This window comes from Schistocerca piceifrons, chromosome 5 (assembly GCF_021461385.2).
Source record: "Schistocerca piceifrons isolate TAMUIC-IGC-003096 chromosome 5, iqSchPice1.1, whole genome shotgun sequence".
Lineage (NCBI taxonomy): Eukaryota > Metazoa > Arthropoda > Insecta > Orthoptera > Acrididae > Schistocerca > Schistocerca piceifrons.
In genome coordinates, this window is record NC_060142.1 from 438,836,759 (window position 1) to 438,854,937 (window position 18,179).

Sequence of the window (18,179 nt, forward strand, 5' to 3'; positions counted from 1 at the left end):
TTTAAATTAAAATACAGAACGTAGGTACGTTTCATCATTTTACTTCGGTTGTTCCAATGTGATACAAGTACCTTTGTGAACTTATCATTTCTGAGAACGCATGCTGTTACAGCGTGATTACCTGTAAATACCCCATTAATGCAATAAATGCTCAAAATGATGTCCGTCAACCTCAATGCATTTGGCAATACGTGTAACGACATTCCTCTCAACAGCGAGTAGTTCGCCATCCGTAATGTTCGCACATGCATTGACAATGTGCTGACGCGTGTTGTCAGGCGTTGTCGATGGATGACAATAGCAAATATCCTTCAACTTTCCCCACAGAAAGAAATCCAGGGACGTCAGATCCGGTGAACGTGCGGACCATAGTGCTTCGACGACCAATCCACCTGTCATGAAGATGCTATTCAATACCGCTTCAACCCCACACGAGCTATGTGCCGCACATCCACCATGTTGGAAGTACATCGCCATTCTGTCGTGCAGTGAAACATCTTGTAGTAACATCGGTAGAACATTACGTAGGAAATCAGCATACATTGCACCATCTAGAGTGCCATCGATAAAATGGGGGCCAATTATCCTTCCTGCCATAATGTCACACCACACATTTACCCGCCAAGGTCGCTGATGTTCCACTTGTCGCAGCCATCGTGGATTTTCCGTTGTCCAATAGTGCATATTATGCCGGTTTACGTTACCGCTGTTGGTGAATGACGCTTTGTCGCTAAATAGAACGCGTGCAAAAAATCCGTTGTCGTACCGTAATTTCTCTTGTGCCAAATGGCAGAACTGTACACGACATTCAAAGTCGTCGCCATGCCTTTCCTGGTGCATAGAAATATGGTAAGGGTGCTATCGATGTTGATGTAGCATTCTCAACACCGACGTTTTTGGGATTCCCGACTCTCGCGCAATTTGTCAGCTACTGATGTGTGGATTAGCCACGACAGCTGCTAAAACACCTACTTGGGCATCACCATTTGATGCAGGTCGTGGTTGACGTTTCACATGTGGCTGACCACTTACTGTTCGCTTATATAACGTAACTATCGGGCGAACGATCCGGATACTTGGATGATGTCGTCCAGGATGCCGAGCAGCATACATAGCACACGACCGTTGGGCCTTTTGATCACAATAGCCATACATCAACACGATATCAATCTTTTCCGCAATTGGTAAACGTTCCTTTTTTTATTGTGATTTTGACACCTTATACAAAAGGTGGGCTGGCAGCGGCAATATTACGCCGCTCTTAAGCCACAGTCAGTACAAAGAGAATCAATGAAGACACAGAAAAACATAACACAACAGTGGACAAAAAACAATAGACACATTAATTAAAAAACACGGAGCCGTTCACAGGTGGAGTAAAAGATAAAAAAACGGTCAGCACTGTACATGAACACAGACGACTGAGAGAACACCCGTGAACAATGGAGCGTGGTTCGGTGAAGCACTAAGAAGACAGCACACACACAGAACCGATGGCGATGATCTCCAGTGCACGAATGTTCACTTGACGTGTACGAGTCCGGGGACCTGTCAAAGGGGGTTAAAGGAGGGGGAGGAGGGAGAGGGAAGCAGGTAGATGCCAGTGGCAGTGGAGATGGGAGGGGGATGAAAGATAGTATGGAGTAGGGGAAGCCCAGGGGAGGAGGGAAGGAGGAAGGGAGGAGGGAGAGAGGGTGCCCTAGGGAACCACAGGGAGGGGAGATGGAGGGTCAAAGTTGATAAGAGGGGTAGATGGAGGGGAAGAGGACATCATCAGGGAGGGGGAGTTGGTGGAAGCCACCTTGGGAGAGGGTATGGAGAGTGGAGAGATGGAGAGCAGGTGGGACGTGAAAATTCAGGTGCGGTAGCAGACAGGGGTGGCAGAGGATGGGAGAGACAAGCGGGTGAGGGGGGTCAAGTTTACAGGAGGTGTAGAGAACCCATATCCATTCGAGGAATAGGAGGAGGTGCGGGAATGGAATAAGGTCATACAGGATCCGCTTGGGGGAGGGGAGACGGACGCGTTAGGCGAAACGTAGCGCATGGCGTTCTAGGATTTGAAGGGATTTGTAAAAGATATTAGGGGTGGAGATCCAGGCAGGGTGGGCGCAGCAGAGGATAGAGAGGATGAGGGATTTATAGGTGTGGAGGATGGTAGAGGTGTCCAGACCCCATGTGCAGCCAGAAAGGAGCTTGAGGAGACGGAGTCGAGAGCGTGCCTTGGCTTGGATTGTCCAGAGATGGGGGGTCCAGGAGAGGCGACGGCCAAGGGTAACGCCAAGGTACTTAAGGGTGGGCGCGAGGGCGATAGGACGGCCAGAAATAGTGATATAGAAATCGAGGAGATGGAAGGAAGGGGTGGTTTTGCCTACAATGATCGCCTGGGTCTTGGAAGGATTGACCAAGCGGTGAACCAGTCAAGATGGGATTGGAGGAGGTGTTGAGAGCGTTGCAGGGTGGGGTCGAGGGCAAGGAAGGCGGTGTCATCGGCGTACTGGAGAAGGTGGACGGGGGGTGACGGCGGCGGCATGTCCGCCGTATACAGAAGGAAGAGAAGGGGGGAGAGGACAAAACCTTGGGGCACACTGGCAGAGGAGTAGGAGGTGTAGGAATCCGTGTTATGGATGGTGACGTAGGTAGGACGGTGGGAAAGAAAGGACCCGATCAGACGAACGTAGTTGATAGGAACGGCGAAGGTTTGGATCTTGAAGAGGAGACCGCAATGACATACTCGGTCGTAAGCACGCTCAAGGTCGAGGGAGAGGAAGATGGCGGGTCGACGGGAGTTGAGCTGTTCGGAGAGGAGATGAGTGCGGTGAAGGAGAAGGTCATCGGCAGAGAAGGATGGCCGAAATCCACACCGGATAGTGGAAAGGGGGCGGTGCTGGCGGAGACGCAAGTGGATGCGTCGGGTGAAGATGGATTCCAGGACCTTGTTGAAGACTGAGGTAAGGCTGATGGGACAGTAGGAGGATACAGCAGAGGGCGGTTTGTCGGGTTTAAGGAACATCAGGATACGGGATGTTTTCCACAGGTCGGGGTAGTAGCCGGTTGACAGGAACACATTATATAGCCTGGCCAGGGTGGGGAGGAACGAGGCAGGAGCTTCACGAAGGTGGCGATAGAAAAACGGTCCATTTTAACACGGGTAACACCTGTCCCCGTTGATATATATCAACACCTGTTAGCGGCTGAAGGTTTTAATATAATTCTAATTTCGTTCTAGACGGCTGAAGAACAGACCTCGAAGCTAACAATTTCGGGAATGTCTTAGGCCACAGAATCCACTAGAATGCGGGAGGCCCTTTCTTTGCATTTTCAGACACAGTCAACTTTTTTCACAATGCCATTCATCCATGACGTCATATATTCACATATCACACTCACTCAGACGTCTATATGTCCTTCTGACGTGAATACATTTTTTAAAGTCTTTTAGGTCAGAGCCAGGTGTGGGGCATCAGTCAGTGAAGCAGAAGTGAAACGTTTATATTTTGAATTAGAAGTCGAAAATTAATCACGCAACTAAAATTACGTTATGTCACTCGCAGAGTATATAACTAAAATCTGCCCACTGTTTGTCGTTCCCTGAGGAGAACGTAACGCGCAGTGCGTGACGTGTAGCATCCAGGACAGCTGGCCGATGGTGTCGTCCGCGCTTCTGCTGTACGAAGTGGAAGAACAGTGTAAATGGTATTAATAGCAGATCTGAAGGAGAGGGAGTGGTGGGGGAAGGACGCCGTACCGCTTTCCGTGTGTAAACGCCCAATAATCACAACGTCTGGATTCAAAAGACTATGGCAAATGGCGGGAAGTGCATTTTTTACTTAGTGTTTATTTATTTATTACTACTATACGTGATTATTTCATTATCATACAGCTTTTCCCTTCTGTAGTAGCTTTCAGTCTGACGTAGGTACTTTTCAAAATTGTGTAGGCACATGATAGAAACAGAGTAGCCAATACTGCCCATTGCAATCTTTGCTGTTTGAAGGACTCATTCCTTTGTCATCTATTTCGCAATATCGTAGTCAATTTCCAATAAGACTTTAAAATTTTGTTTTTATTTAGAACTTATTCTCACAGTTCTTCGTTTGCACAAAGCATTTCATTCTCTAATTCTTCTTTTTGGAACCATATTAAAATTTCAGATTTTCTAAATCTATATCTGCTTGATTTCTCAGCAATTCACGATTAACTGCCTGACAGAGGGTTCATCGAACCACCTGTCAATTGCTTCTCTACCGTTCCACTCTCGAACAGCTCGTGGGGAAAACGGTTAAATCGTTCCGTGACAGCTATGATTTCTCTTATTTCATTACGATCATTTCCCCTATGTATGTGGACGCTAACAAAATATTTTCACACTATCGGGAGATAGTTGAAGATTGAAATTTCATGATAATGTCCTGCCGCAGCGATAAACGCCTTTGTTTTATGACTGCCACGCCAGTTCGTCTATCACACCCGTAGCTCTCACTCCCCTATTTCACGATAATACTAAACGAGCTGCCCCTCTTTTACTTTTTCTATGTCCTCCGTCAATCCTCTCTGTCAGGGATCCCATATTGCACCTCAATATTCCAGATAATGGCGGACAAGTCTAGTGTAAGCAGACCCTTTAGTAGCTCTGTTACATTTTCTGTTCTGCCAATAAATCGCAGTCTTTGCTTTGCTGTGGTTCAAAATGGTTCAAATTGCACTGAGCACTATGGGACTTAACTTCTGTGGTCATCAGTCCACTAGAACTTAGTACTACTTAAACCTATCTAACCTAAAGACATCACACACAACCATGCCCGAGGCAGGATTCGAACCTGCGACCGTAGCGGTCACGCGGTTCCAGACTGAAGCACCTAGAACAGCACGGCCACACCGGCCGGCTGCTTTGTTTTCCCCATAACATTATTTATGTGATCGCTCTAATTTAAGTTATTCGTAACTGTCATCTCTAAGTAATTAGTGGACTTTACAGCCTTCATATTTGCGTGATTTGTCGTGTAACCGAGATTTCTAGGATTCTTTTTAGTGCGCAAATGAATGACTCCACACTTTCCATTATTTAAAGTCAAACGTAGTATTTTGCACCATACACGTATCTTCTCTAAATAGTTTTGCAATACGTGTTGACCATCTGATAACTTTACTTGACGGTAAATGACAGCATCACCTGAAAACAATATAAGAGGACTACTCAGTTTTTTTCTTAAATGGTTTATATAGATCAGAAAAAACGTAGGCCTACAAAACTTCTGGAATGCCAGATACCACTTCTGTTTAACTCGATGACTTTCCGACACTTATTGCGAACTCGAACCTGTCTGTCAGGAAATCACGAATCCAGTCACACAACTGAGATGATACTCCATAGGCACGCAATTTAATTAGAAGTCGCTTATCAGGAAATGTGTCAGACTCATTTGGGAAATCCATAAATATGCAATCAATTTGACGTCTTCTGTCGACAGCAATCATTATTTCCTAAGAATAAAGAGTTAGTTATGCTTCAAACGAATGATATTTTCTGAATCCGTGCTGGCTGTTTGTCAATAAATCGTTTTCTTCGGGGTGGTTTATAATATTCGAGTCAGTATACGTTCCAGAATCCTGCTACAAACCAGTTTGTGATATGGGTCTGTAGTTCAGCGGATCACTACTTCTTCCTTTCTTGTGCATTTTGACTTGTGCAACTTTAGTCTTCGGGTATAGATCTTTCTACGAGCAAGCGGCTCTGTATGACTTGTGAGTTACGAGCTATTGTATCAGCGTAGTCGGAAAAGAAAATGACTGTTGTATAATCTGGACCGGAAGCCTGGCCTTAAGTGTGAGGACATCTACTTCTAACTTACTCATGTTGGCAGTTATTATTGATTCGGATTCTGGAGTATTTACTTCGCCTTCTTTTGTGAAGTAATTTCGGAAAACCATGTTGAGTATCTCTGCTTTAGTGGCGCTGTCATCAATAGCACCACCATTGTTATCGCGCAGTAAAGGTATTGTTGCGTCTTGGGACTGAAAGCATAAGACCAGAATCTCTTTGGCTTTCTGCCAGATTTCGAGACAGAGTTTCGTCGTGGAAACTCATCGTACAAACCAAGTCCGTCCATGCCTAGAAACTTCACCTTCGCAAGCGTCCAACCTGACCTAGAATGGCCACGTTTGCCGGTCTCACAGCCTCACAGATATAGCCTGTGCTCCAGGAAACCAGCGGTTGTTTCAGTGGATAGAGATATGGATATAGATGTGGATGTGGGGACATTGCATTGTATAAGCAAGCACGTCGCTTACACACGATTCATCCCAACTGCCCCAGTTGCAAGGAATAGAAGCTGTAGCGGTCTTCACCGAGAACACAACAGCTTCATTTTAGTGGCAGCCTGTCGTCTGCCAACGGGTTCCCTACAGCCCGCTGTTTTTATTCCATTACTTTCATCCCTCAGTAATGTCTTTTTTTGCGGCGATTTTAATACCAGACGAACAACGAAGGGCAGTGACTTTTTCGAGTAAGAAGATCGCCAAGTGTCGTCGTTATTGGCCAAAGATGTCTCGATGCCATCCCGGTCAGAGGAGTGCCACAAATCTTAATTGCGAGTACATGCACCACATTATCATCTGACCACCTACCTGTCATCTACAAAATAGGTGCCGACGTGGGACTTATCTTCCGCAACATCAAATTGGAGTGTTTTAGGACACAACTGGAAGAAGCGCCTCATTGTGCAGCTCCAGCTGACGCCGCTTACAACGCTGAGAGAGTGTGCCACATCACCGAAAGTGCATTCCATATGACGCAACTTGCCACCCCGCCAACTGGTAATGGTCTGCCTGACTGGCCTATACCGCTTCCTCTGCATCTTCTGGAGGACATCATAAAAATGAATCGCTTTTTCCAGGAATGGCGGATAACGAGAAATGTCGCCGAGGTGGAGAAAAATAAGAACCACCACTGACGCACATCGTCACCAGGAGAGAAATCAGAACCACCAATGACGCTACACTGGCAACAGCGAGAGACGACATCTACACGAGATTATCTGCGTCCCCTGTGGCGAGCGTATGGAACCAACACAAAATATTCGCTGATCAACGGAACTGGGCATTTGATAGCACAACCACCTAGCCATAACCTAGTAGTTGGTCCAACTACTTAAGATGCAGCAATATTTCGTTGGTGCCGCTTTTATGTTCTGATATAATACGTTCCTAAACGGCTCACAATAATTTTAATAAGTAAACGGTCTAGATGTGCATGTATATGGTTGTGACTATTAAACATTGCATAGCAGTGGCTGGTAGGCAATATACACTGAAGCGCTAAAGAAACTGTTATAGGCATGCGTATTCAAATATAGAGATATATAAACAGGCAGAATATGGCGCTGCGATCGGCATCGCCTATATAAGACAATAAGTGTCTGACGCAGTTGTTGCATCGGTTACTGTTGCTACAATGGCAAGTTATCAAGATTTAAGTGAGTTTGAACGTGGTGTTATAGTCGGCGCACGTGGGATGGGACACAGCATCTCCGAGATAGCGATGAAGTGGAGGTTTTCCCGTGCGACCGCTTCACGAGTGTACCCTGAATATCAGAAATCCGGTAAAACATCATATCTGCGACATCGCTGCGACCGGAAAAAGACCCTGCAAGACGTTGACTAAAGAGAATCGATCAACGTGACAGAAGTGCAACCCTTCCGCAAATTGCTGCAGATTTCAATGCTGGGTCATTAACAAGTGCCGGCCGGAGTGGCCGAGCGATTCTAGGTGCTACAGTTTGGAACTGCGAGACCGCTACGGTCGCAGCTTCGAATCATGCCTCGGGAATGGCGGTGTGTGATGTCCTTAGGTTTGTTAGATTTAAATAGTTCTAAGTTCTAGGGGACTGATGACCTCCGAAGTTAAGTCCCATAGTGCTCAGAGCCATTTTTTCATTAACAAGTGTCAGCATGCGACCCACATCACCGATACGGGCTTTCGGAGCCAAGGACCCACTCGTGCACCCCTGATGACTCCACGACACAAAGCTTTACACCTCGCCTGGGCCCGACAACACCGACATTGGACTGATGATGACTGGAAACATGTTGCCTGGTCGGACGAGTCTCGTTTCAAATTGTATCGAGCAGATGGACATGTGCGGGAATGGAGACAACCTCATGAATCCATGTCAACATGGGACTGTTCAAGCTGGTGAAGGCTCTTTAAAGGTGTGGGGCATGTGCAGTTGGAGTGATATGGGTCAACTGTTACGTGTAGATACGACTCTGAAATGTGAAATGTATGTAAGCATCCTGTCTGATCACCTGCATCAATTGAGGTCCATTGAGCACTCTGACGGACTTGGCCAATTCCAGCAGGACGATGCGACATCCCACACGTCCAGAATAGGTACAGAGTGGGTCCAGGAACAATCTTCTGAGTTTAAACACTTCCGCTAGCCACCAAACCTCCAGACGTGAACATTAAGGAGCTTATCTGGGATACCTTGCAACGTGCTGTTCAGAAGAGATCTCCAGTCCCTCGTACTCTTACGGATTTATGGACAGCCCTGCAGGATTCATGGTGTCAATTCCCTCCAGTACTATTTCAGACGTTAGTCGAGTCCATACCATGTTATGTTGTTGAGGCACTTCTGCGTGCCCGCCGTGGCCCTACACGATATTATGCAGGTGGCTACACTGGTGTGCAGGCAGAAGAAGTTGACTGGAGCATACTTGAGTCTCCGCGTCCACTGTCAGCGTCCGCCACAGACTAAATTTTCTTGGCTGAGTGGATTTTCTGTGGCAGACACCTCCACAACGTGTGTACAATGAAACATCTGGTTCAAGTACACAACAGAGGACAGTATTTAGTATACTGCCTGCTACAATCGGCCTTCTATACGCGTTTGTTTGTTTTAAGCGATTTTGTATTACGTTTGCATCTACTGTATGTTATTCTTTTTATGCACACGTTAGTTGTGCATTTCGATCGCATTTTTTGTGGATCACTTGGGGAACGGTGGGCGGAGCTTTCCCTTTATAACGTCTAGCGTTTGCTAGAAAGTTAGGAGTTGGTGGCAGGTAGCAATTGGTACGCACAGCAGCTTCGCGAACCGCCTTTTCACGTCGTCTGGTAACACGTAGTTTTATAACTATGGTGCTTTTATATTAGTTTGTAAGATGAATAAATATTTTCATACATCCCCATTATAAATGTTGTACGGTTAAGAGCCTTTTCGTCTGATTATGGTCATATAGTTCGAAACCTGTTACCGGAATCAAAAATAATTAAGTGGAAACCCCCAGCATTTTTGTTTTTTAAAACTGTGGTTTACGGTCGCTATGATGTGAAAAATTACAATCAGAATAATGATAAAGCAATACGAATCCAGATGGTTATCCACAAATTAACCTCCGTTATACTGTTAGGAAACTACTCTGCATCATTTGTAATTATGTGAATGCAATGCTGCATGAAGCCCTCTTCTGCTGCAATAAGATCATTTCCAGCAGCCATATTTTTTTATCTAATTTAGTCCTGATAATTTGAAAACCACGTTTTTTCCTTTTTTGATTTAGTTTTCGCCAGTAGACAAGATTAGGGACTGTGGCCGTTCCAGTAACTTGATGAAGCCGTTGACTGCTGTCTGCGAGCCGGAAACTACGATTGCAAAAGTCGACCTGTTTCAATAGTCGATGGGCAATGCATCCATAGTGAGGTGACGTAGCGTCGTGAATTTTCCAGCTAAGTACTCATTCGTGGACCCGAAGTACAGAGTACCCTGTTCAGCCCCACAGTAGACGCGCGATAGTGGGTAGCTTATCGTGCACACATCTGTTACGTGACAAAAGTTGTACGCAGCAAATAGTGGAAGGGATAGTTCCATACTTTTAACGAATGCATCCGACAAATCGGCTCCCGCTGGATGAAGCTATGTCCCTCCTGCTCCAGCAGTTCTCTGTCCAGACCTGAGCACTCACAATGAGGAAATGAAGGTCTTTTACTCGTAGGAAGATCGAACCTGAAGGCTTTTTCGGGAGACAGACTGACTGTGCGATTATAGCCACTTTCTCTCGTGAAGTCTCTACACAGTTGTCGATCTGCAGTATCTTTACAAGACTTTAAATGCGAACATTTTAGGTTAGGCTTTACCGTGACTGTTATTGACATTAAATGAAACAACAAATTTACTGTTACCAGTCGCCGTTTTATTTATTTCCACGACGCGTTTCAAAGGTTTAAACCTCCATCATCGGGTGGATATACATTAGTTAGTATGACGTTTGTGTGTGTTGTGTTACGATTTTTTGGAAGAATTTGTGGCACTACCTAATGGAGAAACAAGACACTATTTCAGAACATGGTTCTGGATTTCTTCCGACAAAAAATTAAACTGATATCTAATGGTAAACATAAATTAAGTAAAATAGAGTACCTCCAGTAGTCACAGGTTCGTTTCGCTGTCGTCACACATCACATGTATACCGTCACATTTGTAAACAAATATGGCGTCTGGAATCTGCTGGGTGCAAGGTTAGTATAGCAGAAGAGAAGACATAATCGCAAAGTACAAAGAATATACATCGTAACAACATTATTACAGAATAATTATTTAATTTGGAGGTGTTTGTTTTGAGGTGTCGAATATATTTTTGTGTACTTCAGGTGACATATAAATCCGATTTTGACATGTTAAAACAGCTTAACATTCGTACTCGTTTATACAAACAGGTGAAATGTTAAAATGGCTTAAACTTCATACTTGTTAATAACAATCAGGTGAAATGTTACAGACTTTAAGTACAATAATCATATTGGCTGCAGCAGTAAAATTATACATAGATGACAATATTTGATTGGTATTAATAGACAGATGTGAGAGGCTGGAGGCAGAAGGAGAGGAAGAGAGAGAGAGAGAGAGAGAGAGAGAGAGAGAGAGAGAGAGAGAGAGATAGAGAGAGAGGGAGGAAAGAGTGATTGCATGAGAGCAAACATTTACAGGGCAACTGGTCTTAAGATACCATGTTATATATATTAGCTGCCTAAAGGTTGGGGTAATACATTGGTTAATGCTTTAAAATATGCAGATAGATATACAATTTGTGCCAATATTTGATGTACATGTAGTTTAAAGCTGACAAGGGGTACAAGCCGTTGGTGTGATGAATTATCTGTAAATGAGGTCAATCTCTTGTATAACTTGGTGGCTGTCAGTATTTATGGTAAATATTAAGGTGATACTATTGCAAATAATGTCATTTTTGTCATTTAAGATGAATTCCGGCTGTTTTGTTTGGTGTTTGCATATTTGGAGTGTTTCAAGGATGTCTAGTTTTCTGCCTTTTGGTTGGATGTGTGGGATGCTAATACATCAAGCATTAACATTAGCGAAGCTCATTTTATCAGGCTTTTTAAGGAATTACATAGATAGATCTAACTGCAGTAGGCAACAAGACTTTACTTCACGATATCTTTGAGTTTGTAATGAAACTTATTTCTGTCAAGGAAATGCATAATCTAAAATGCTATCAATGAAATTATTTATCGTGAGTACAAATCCTTACGCTACGTACGTGGTTATATCGTCGATCTCTTCGCAACATTTAATTTAACGGCCAACAGCAGTAACAGTTTCGTGCCGCTTGTGTTTATCTTTCAGCTAGCTGTGAATTTAGATTACGTAACTAAACGTTGACAGGCAAAACTGTACCCATCTTTACTCATATTTGGCCTGCGTAGTTCCCTTGATTATCGTCAGTGTATATATAAGCCTCATGTACGAGCGTGCAGAATATACGCCACGCCAGCAGTATGTTATCCTTTACCTTTTTTCCCAATAATCCCTACCACATCTTACAATAAAATAAAAACACTTTAATACCAAAGAAACGAGGGGGACGATATAACCTGATATGCTGCTTTTTCTGCCGTTGGGAAAAAACTTTTAGAATCGCTTTTTCCCGATTTTTATGATGTGATTCTGGAAAATATTTCCTTGTTACTGTTCTCTGCTCGGCGTCATGCGCTCAGTTGCGTATAGAATTAAAGAAACAAACGTTTGTGTAACAACACTATCGTTGCTCTGTACATATGTATACTATAAATATGGTAAGTATGTATATATTTACGTCATGTAAACGGTCGCCAGTGTAAAATCTCCTTTTGTGTGACTTACGATTACTGACGGTGTTGAAAAAATTGTTGGCTGCTTAGTGAGAGAAAATAATAATTTTTAAAATCATATTCACCCGCAATTTGAGAATGATTCTCAGTGGAACCGCTAGTCGCAGCACACACAAGGAATTTCATTATTATGGCTAATTTTACGATCTAGAAAAAAGATATCTGCCTCCATTAGATCGGTGTGCAGGAGGAATAGAGCTTCTCTGATGAGCTGACCTGGAGAAAACTATTATTTCTTTCAAGTTTTGACAATGAAATCGTAAATTTACACGCCCTTGAAATGTGTAAGAATTATACTCCGTAATTTTTACGTACCACGCAAGCGGCCATTTTTAACACAGTGCAAGCCAGTCAGGAATTATCTGTTTTCCCTTAACTCGTATTACAGTCTCGAGGAACCGCTAAACTCCTTCGCCTTCTCTACAGTGAAAGGTGCCACAAAATAATAATAATTTAGTACACCCATCTCTTCATTTGAATGGTTATCATTAAATAACGAACGGACATACTCGCATCTGCTCAAGCTGTATTCACGCTAAGAAGTAAAGCTACCAATATGTGGCAAAACAAGATAACCTAAACTATAATGAGATTTTCACTCTGCAGCGGAGTGTGCGCTGATATGAAACTTCCTGGCAGATTAAAAGCACTTGCCCGCGAAAGGCAAAGGTCCCGAGTTCGAGTCTCGGTCGGGCACACAGTTTTAATCTGCCAGGAAGTTTCAACCTAAACTATGTCTGACATGTTTCGGTGAGACTACCATCAAACGAACCGATCGCCAGCAACTTTATAACCAGACTGAAGAGGATAAGCGGTGGCTTACACGCGATAAATCTAAGTCAATGTGTCCAAAAGGACAGTAACTACACTCCTCACGAATTCGTGTCAAGTCTTTACAGCTTCACCATCCAGTTCAATCGTGCGTAGAGAGTCATCTTGACGTCAAAGCAATTGACCAACGATCGTGATGGTATTTGGTGTTGTTCCAATATGTTCCATAGCCAAGAAACAACCAGAGAGACAGTAATTAAGTGCTCTTACAAAGTGTGACTCTTTTCAGCCTATGTCTGATTTTATAAGAGACAGCATCTTCTTCTTATTCTACATGATCAGGCCCAGTGGACCGCACGCTGCAACAATTTTCCTCCTCCACTGTACTCTGTCCATTGCTGCTATCCACCATCCGTCCACACCTATTGATGCTTGGTTTAAATCTTCATGGAGGCTTCCCTCCGCCGGCCGCTGGTGGCCGAGCGGCTCTGGCGCTACAGTCTGGAACCGCGCGACCGCTACGGTCGCAGGTTCGAATCCTGCCTCGGGCATGGATGTGTGTGTTGTCCTTAGATTAGTTAGGTTTAAGTAGTTCTAAGTTCTAGGGGACTAATGACCCCAGCAGTTGAGTCCCATAGTGCTCAGAGCCATTTGAGGCTTCCCTCCAACGCTTCTTGGGTCTCCCTACGGGTCTCTTTCCAGTAGGTGTGAAATCCAGGAGCTTCCGAGGCCATCTGTGGCCTTCCAGCCGGGCAAAATGGCCGGCCCAATGCATTCGTTTGGCTTTGGCAGTTCCTGCTATGTTGGGCTGCTGGTATAGTTTCTCAAGCTCTTGGTTGTGTCTGATCATCCATTCCCCTCTGTCTGCATCTAGAACTGGACGGAAGGTCTTCCGAAGCACTTCTCAAAAATGGGGAACTTATTGAAGTCCTGTTCCTGGATACTCCATGTCTCACATCCATATAGAACAACAGGCTGGATCAGGGATTTGTATAGTCGAATCGTGAATGGAGAGATATATGGACTGAAGGAATTGTGCTAGGCCGTGGTAAGACCGGTTTCCTGCTTGTATTCTGGCATTGATCTCTGCTACACATGACGAGTTCTGATTGAAAAGTGCCCCTCATTGAAAAGGGCCTCCAGGTATTTAATTTCATGCACTCTCTTGTAAGACTGGACTCCTAGCTGCAGTGATTGTAGATGACCAGCAGTCTGACTTTGACCACGCGTCATAACGAGGTACTGTGTCTTGGTTTCGTTTATGTGTAGCCCAAATTTGATGGCAGCCGCCTTTAGTTACCTGGTTCAAATGGCTCTGAGTACTATGGGACTTAACATCTGAGGTCATCAGTCCCCTAGAACTTAGAACTACTTAAACCTAGCCAACCTAAGGACATCACACACATCCAAGCCCGAGGCAGGATTCGAACCTGCGACCGTAGCAGTCGCGCGGTTCCGGACTGCAGCGCCTAGAACCGCGTGTCCACCACGGTCAGCAGTTCTCTGGTCATTAGCTCCAACTCCTATTCAGCTCTAGAGAGTAAACGGATGTCGTCTGCATAGGTTAAGTAAGCCAGTCTCTTCCCTTCGATCTCAATCCCTTCGTACTGTCACAATTTAAGATTCCTCAGTTACCCAATTTCCCATCTTCACCTTTGCATGTGTTTCACTCAGACACATCTTTATCAGATTGATGAGTTTCTCTGCCATGCCAAACTCCCTTAAACAGCTGAGCAGGCTGTTTCGATGTATACAATCATAGGCCTTCTTAAAATCAATTATGCAGATCTTTACCATATTCACCCAGTTTCTCAGTGAGCTGCCAGAGACTGGAGATGTGGCCCGCTGTTGACCGTCCTAGCCAGAAAGCTCCCTGGTACTCCCCCAACACCGATTCTGCCACCGGCTGAATTCTGTGTGTGAGGCAATTGGACAGGATCTTACAGCAGACGTTATGCAGGGCGATTTCTCGATAGTTGCTACATTTCAGTTTGTCCCCCTTCTTATGTGTGGGACAAATCAGAGCTGTTTTCCATTCTGCTGGTAGTTCTTCTTTGGTCCATATTACCTGTATCAGTCGGTGTATTCTTTCTGCAAGTTTCTCTCCTCCTGCCAGGAACATTTCAGCCTGTATTCCATCTTCACCTGTACTCTTATTCTGCTTAAGGTGTCTGATTCTGGTTTTTATCTCATCCAGGGTAGCTGGGGGACAATCTGCATCGGATGTAATTAGGTATAGAAAATCAAACTGCCGTTCGGGTTCATCACAATTTAGCAGCTACCGAAAGAACTCTGTCCATCTCAGCTATATCGCTATCGGTGGTCAGGATCTTATCATGGGAATCTTTGACACATTTCTGCTTGGACTGGTGACCTTTGCAGAACATTTCCCTCGTCCTTTGTCCTCTGAAGTCTGTTTCTGCTTCAATGATGATATCCCTTATATGTTTCCTTTCTGCTCTTCTCAGAGTTGCTTGTGTAGTCTTCCTCCTAAAATAGTGCTTTGCCCGATACCAGAATTGTCCCCTTCAGCACTTGCTCATGGCTCCCTTCCTCCTTTCCAGAGCATCTGTACTTTCCTCTCCTAACCAGATTTTATTGCCCACTGTGTTTGCCATGTGTGTTTCCTTTGCCGTATCCCTAACTGAGCTCTGGATGCTTCCCCACATTAGTTCAAGGTCCTGATTCTCGTCTATTTCACTGAGTGCTTCAAAGCGTTACTGAGTTGCACATGGTGTTCGGTCTTCGTTGCTTCATCTTTCAGTTTCTCCACATGGTGTCTTTCAACTCTTCTTATATTAGGCCCCGTTCTTCCTTTATACTGTACGTTTAAAACGCCTCTGACCAGGAAATGATCACTCCCACCTTCGCCACGCCGCGCTGTCTTAAGGTCTAACACCTACTCTTGGCTCTTAGATCAATGGCAACATGGTCTATTTGATATATAGTTCTCCCATCTGGTGGCACCCAGGTCCCTTATGTATGTTTTTCCGCTGGAAGTTTGTGCTAGAGATGAACAACCCTGATGATGTAGCGAAGCTAATGAACCTCACCCTATTATCATTGCTTAGGTCGTGTAGACTCTGCCTTCCTCTTGTGTCTTGGAATAATTGTTCTTTCCCAACCTTAGCATTCATATCACCAAGGAGGATCCTCAGGTGTCCATTTGGTATAGCGTCCATCACTGCCTCTAGCTGTGCATAGAACTCGTCTTCCACTTCACATTTGCTCTCCTCCGTGGGAGCAAGAAAGTTCACAAAAGCCGCCTTCATACGTTTTACTTCCACAGTTCGAACAGATATTCTTGGGTTAACTGATACGAACTCTGAAACATTAGAAGCCAAAGTCTTACTGACGCAAAAACCAGTACCTAACATATGACCTCGTTCACAGGCCCCATACAAAATAGTACAATTTCCAAAAACCATGCTTCCAGCATCCTCCCACCGGAATTCTTGCAGTGCAGCTAGGTCTGGTTCGCACCTCTCAATTTCTTTGACAAAACTAATTGCGTGCTACAGATTCCTTACATTCCCCATTCCAAATCGTATACCGTTTCTTTGTCATTGCCGTCGTCTAGTTTTATCAGTAATGTTCCGAGGCTTACTTGTAATCTTGAAAGCATGTTTACTTTTCTTACGAAGAGATGGAGCTGGCCACTCGTCCATCCTGCGGTGTTACCCACTCAGCTTACAGGATTGCTGGCTTTTCTAAAGTTTTCTTAAGGGGTGGGTTCCCGTTACTCCTCTCCCCCCCCCCCCCAGGAGTTGGGTTGGAGATAGGAATAAGAAAATTGGAAAGGTACCCTCACGCCTTGAAACGTAAAACCATTTGGGTCGAAAAAGCAAGAGTTGGCCAAGTGAGGCCGGCACGAAAGGAGAAAGATGGAGCCTGACACAAGTAAATGGAAGCAATGGAAGCAATATCAGACTCAGCTCGGGCCTCCGCATACTTCTAGCTTAAGCCCCTGGTGGTATAACAGACTACATTCACAATTAAATAGAGGAATGTTCTCTGACAATTTGGACTCTATTCACTCAAGAAAGATGTTCGGTTGAGACCTTGCAAGGCAGTCACACATAGCATATCGTCAGTCCAGCAGCGACTGTACTTTCAGGCTGTGAGTAACGCCCATTGTGGTGGCGTTTAAATATGTGGGCGAAAGAGTAATCCTAAAGAAATTGTGAAACTAACCATGTCATCCAGGACCGCGTGCCACAAAGAGTGCAGATTCACCACGAGAAGGGGAAACTCACAGGCGTCTGTTGTCTATTGAGGCCTAAGCGCTGTAGTGTGCGAGTGAGAGAGACGAAACCTCCATCATAGGGAAACCCAGTAGAAGCCGAGGAAACGTAGCAGTGTTATGTTAAATATGGTCGACCTAAAATAGGTGATGAAGGGAAACATTTATGATAACTATTTAATTCTGTAGTAGTGCAGGGAATCAATCCACAGTAATTTTAATCTGCCACTCTCCATAAATTTTTATGGTGATCCCAATAAAACGTGAATATTGATTATATCTATAATAGTTTAGGATTTACTGTTTAAATGAAATTAACAAGTTTTATAACAAAAACCTGAATGCTATTATCTGAACGCTTTGGTCGACCTTAACGATCGACATTTCCTATAGGCGTGCTTCATTAAAACGACAATTGTTATAAATATCAACTCTGTAACTTCATTTGCTTAAAAGATATAGCAAATTTAAATTATCATTATTTTTCAGTTAAGCATCAGAACATCATTTCCTCCACCCAGAACACAATGAATGCTGACAGCATGACACCTTATTGAATAATTAGGTAACAGAATATTTGTTGTAATTTGTTGTAAAATTTAGTGCATAATAATTACGTTTGTTCTTTATTTATTCATCAGAAAGCACATTGGTACAAGGCTACTGGACGTGTCATTCAAAGTTGAGGAGGAAACTGTATTGGTTTTGTGTAAGGAATTTAACTTATATATATATATATATATATATATATATATATATATATATATATATATATATATATATATGTATATATATATATAGGGTCTATACAAGATCGATGTACTTGAGGACAATATTATGGAAATGGAAGAGGATGTAGATAAAGATGAAGAGTTTCACAGAGCACTGAGAGACCTGAGTCGAAACAAGGCCCTGGGAGTAAACAACATATCATTAGAACTACTGACAGCCTTAGGAGAGCCACTCATGACAAAACTCTACCATCTGGTGAGCACGATA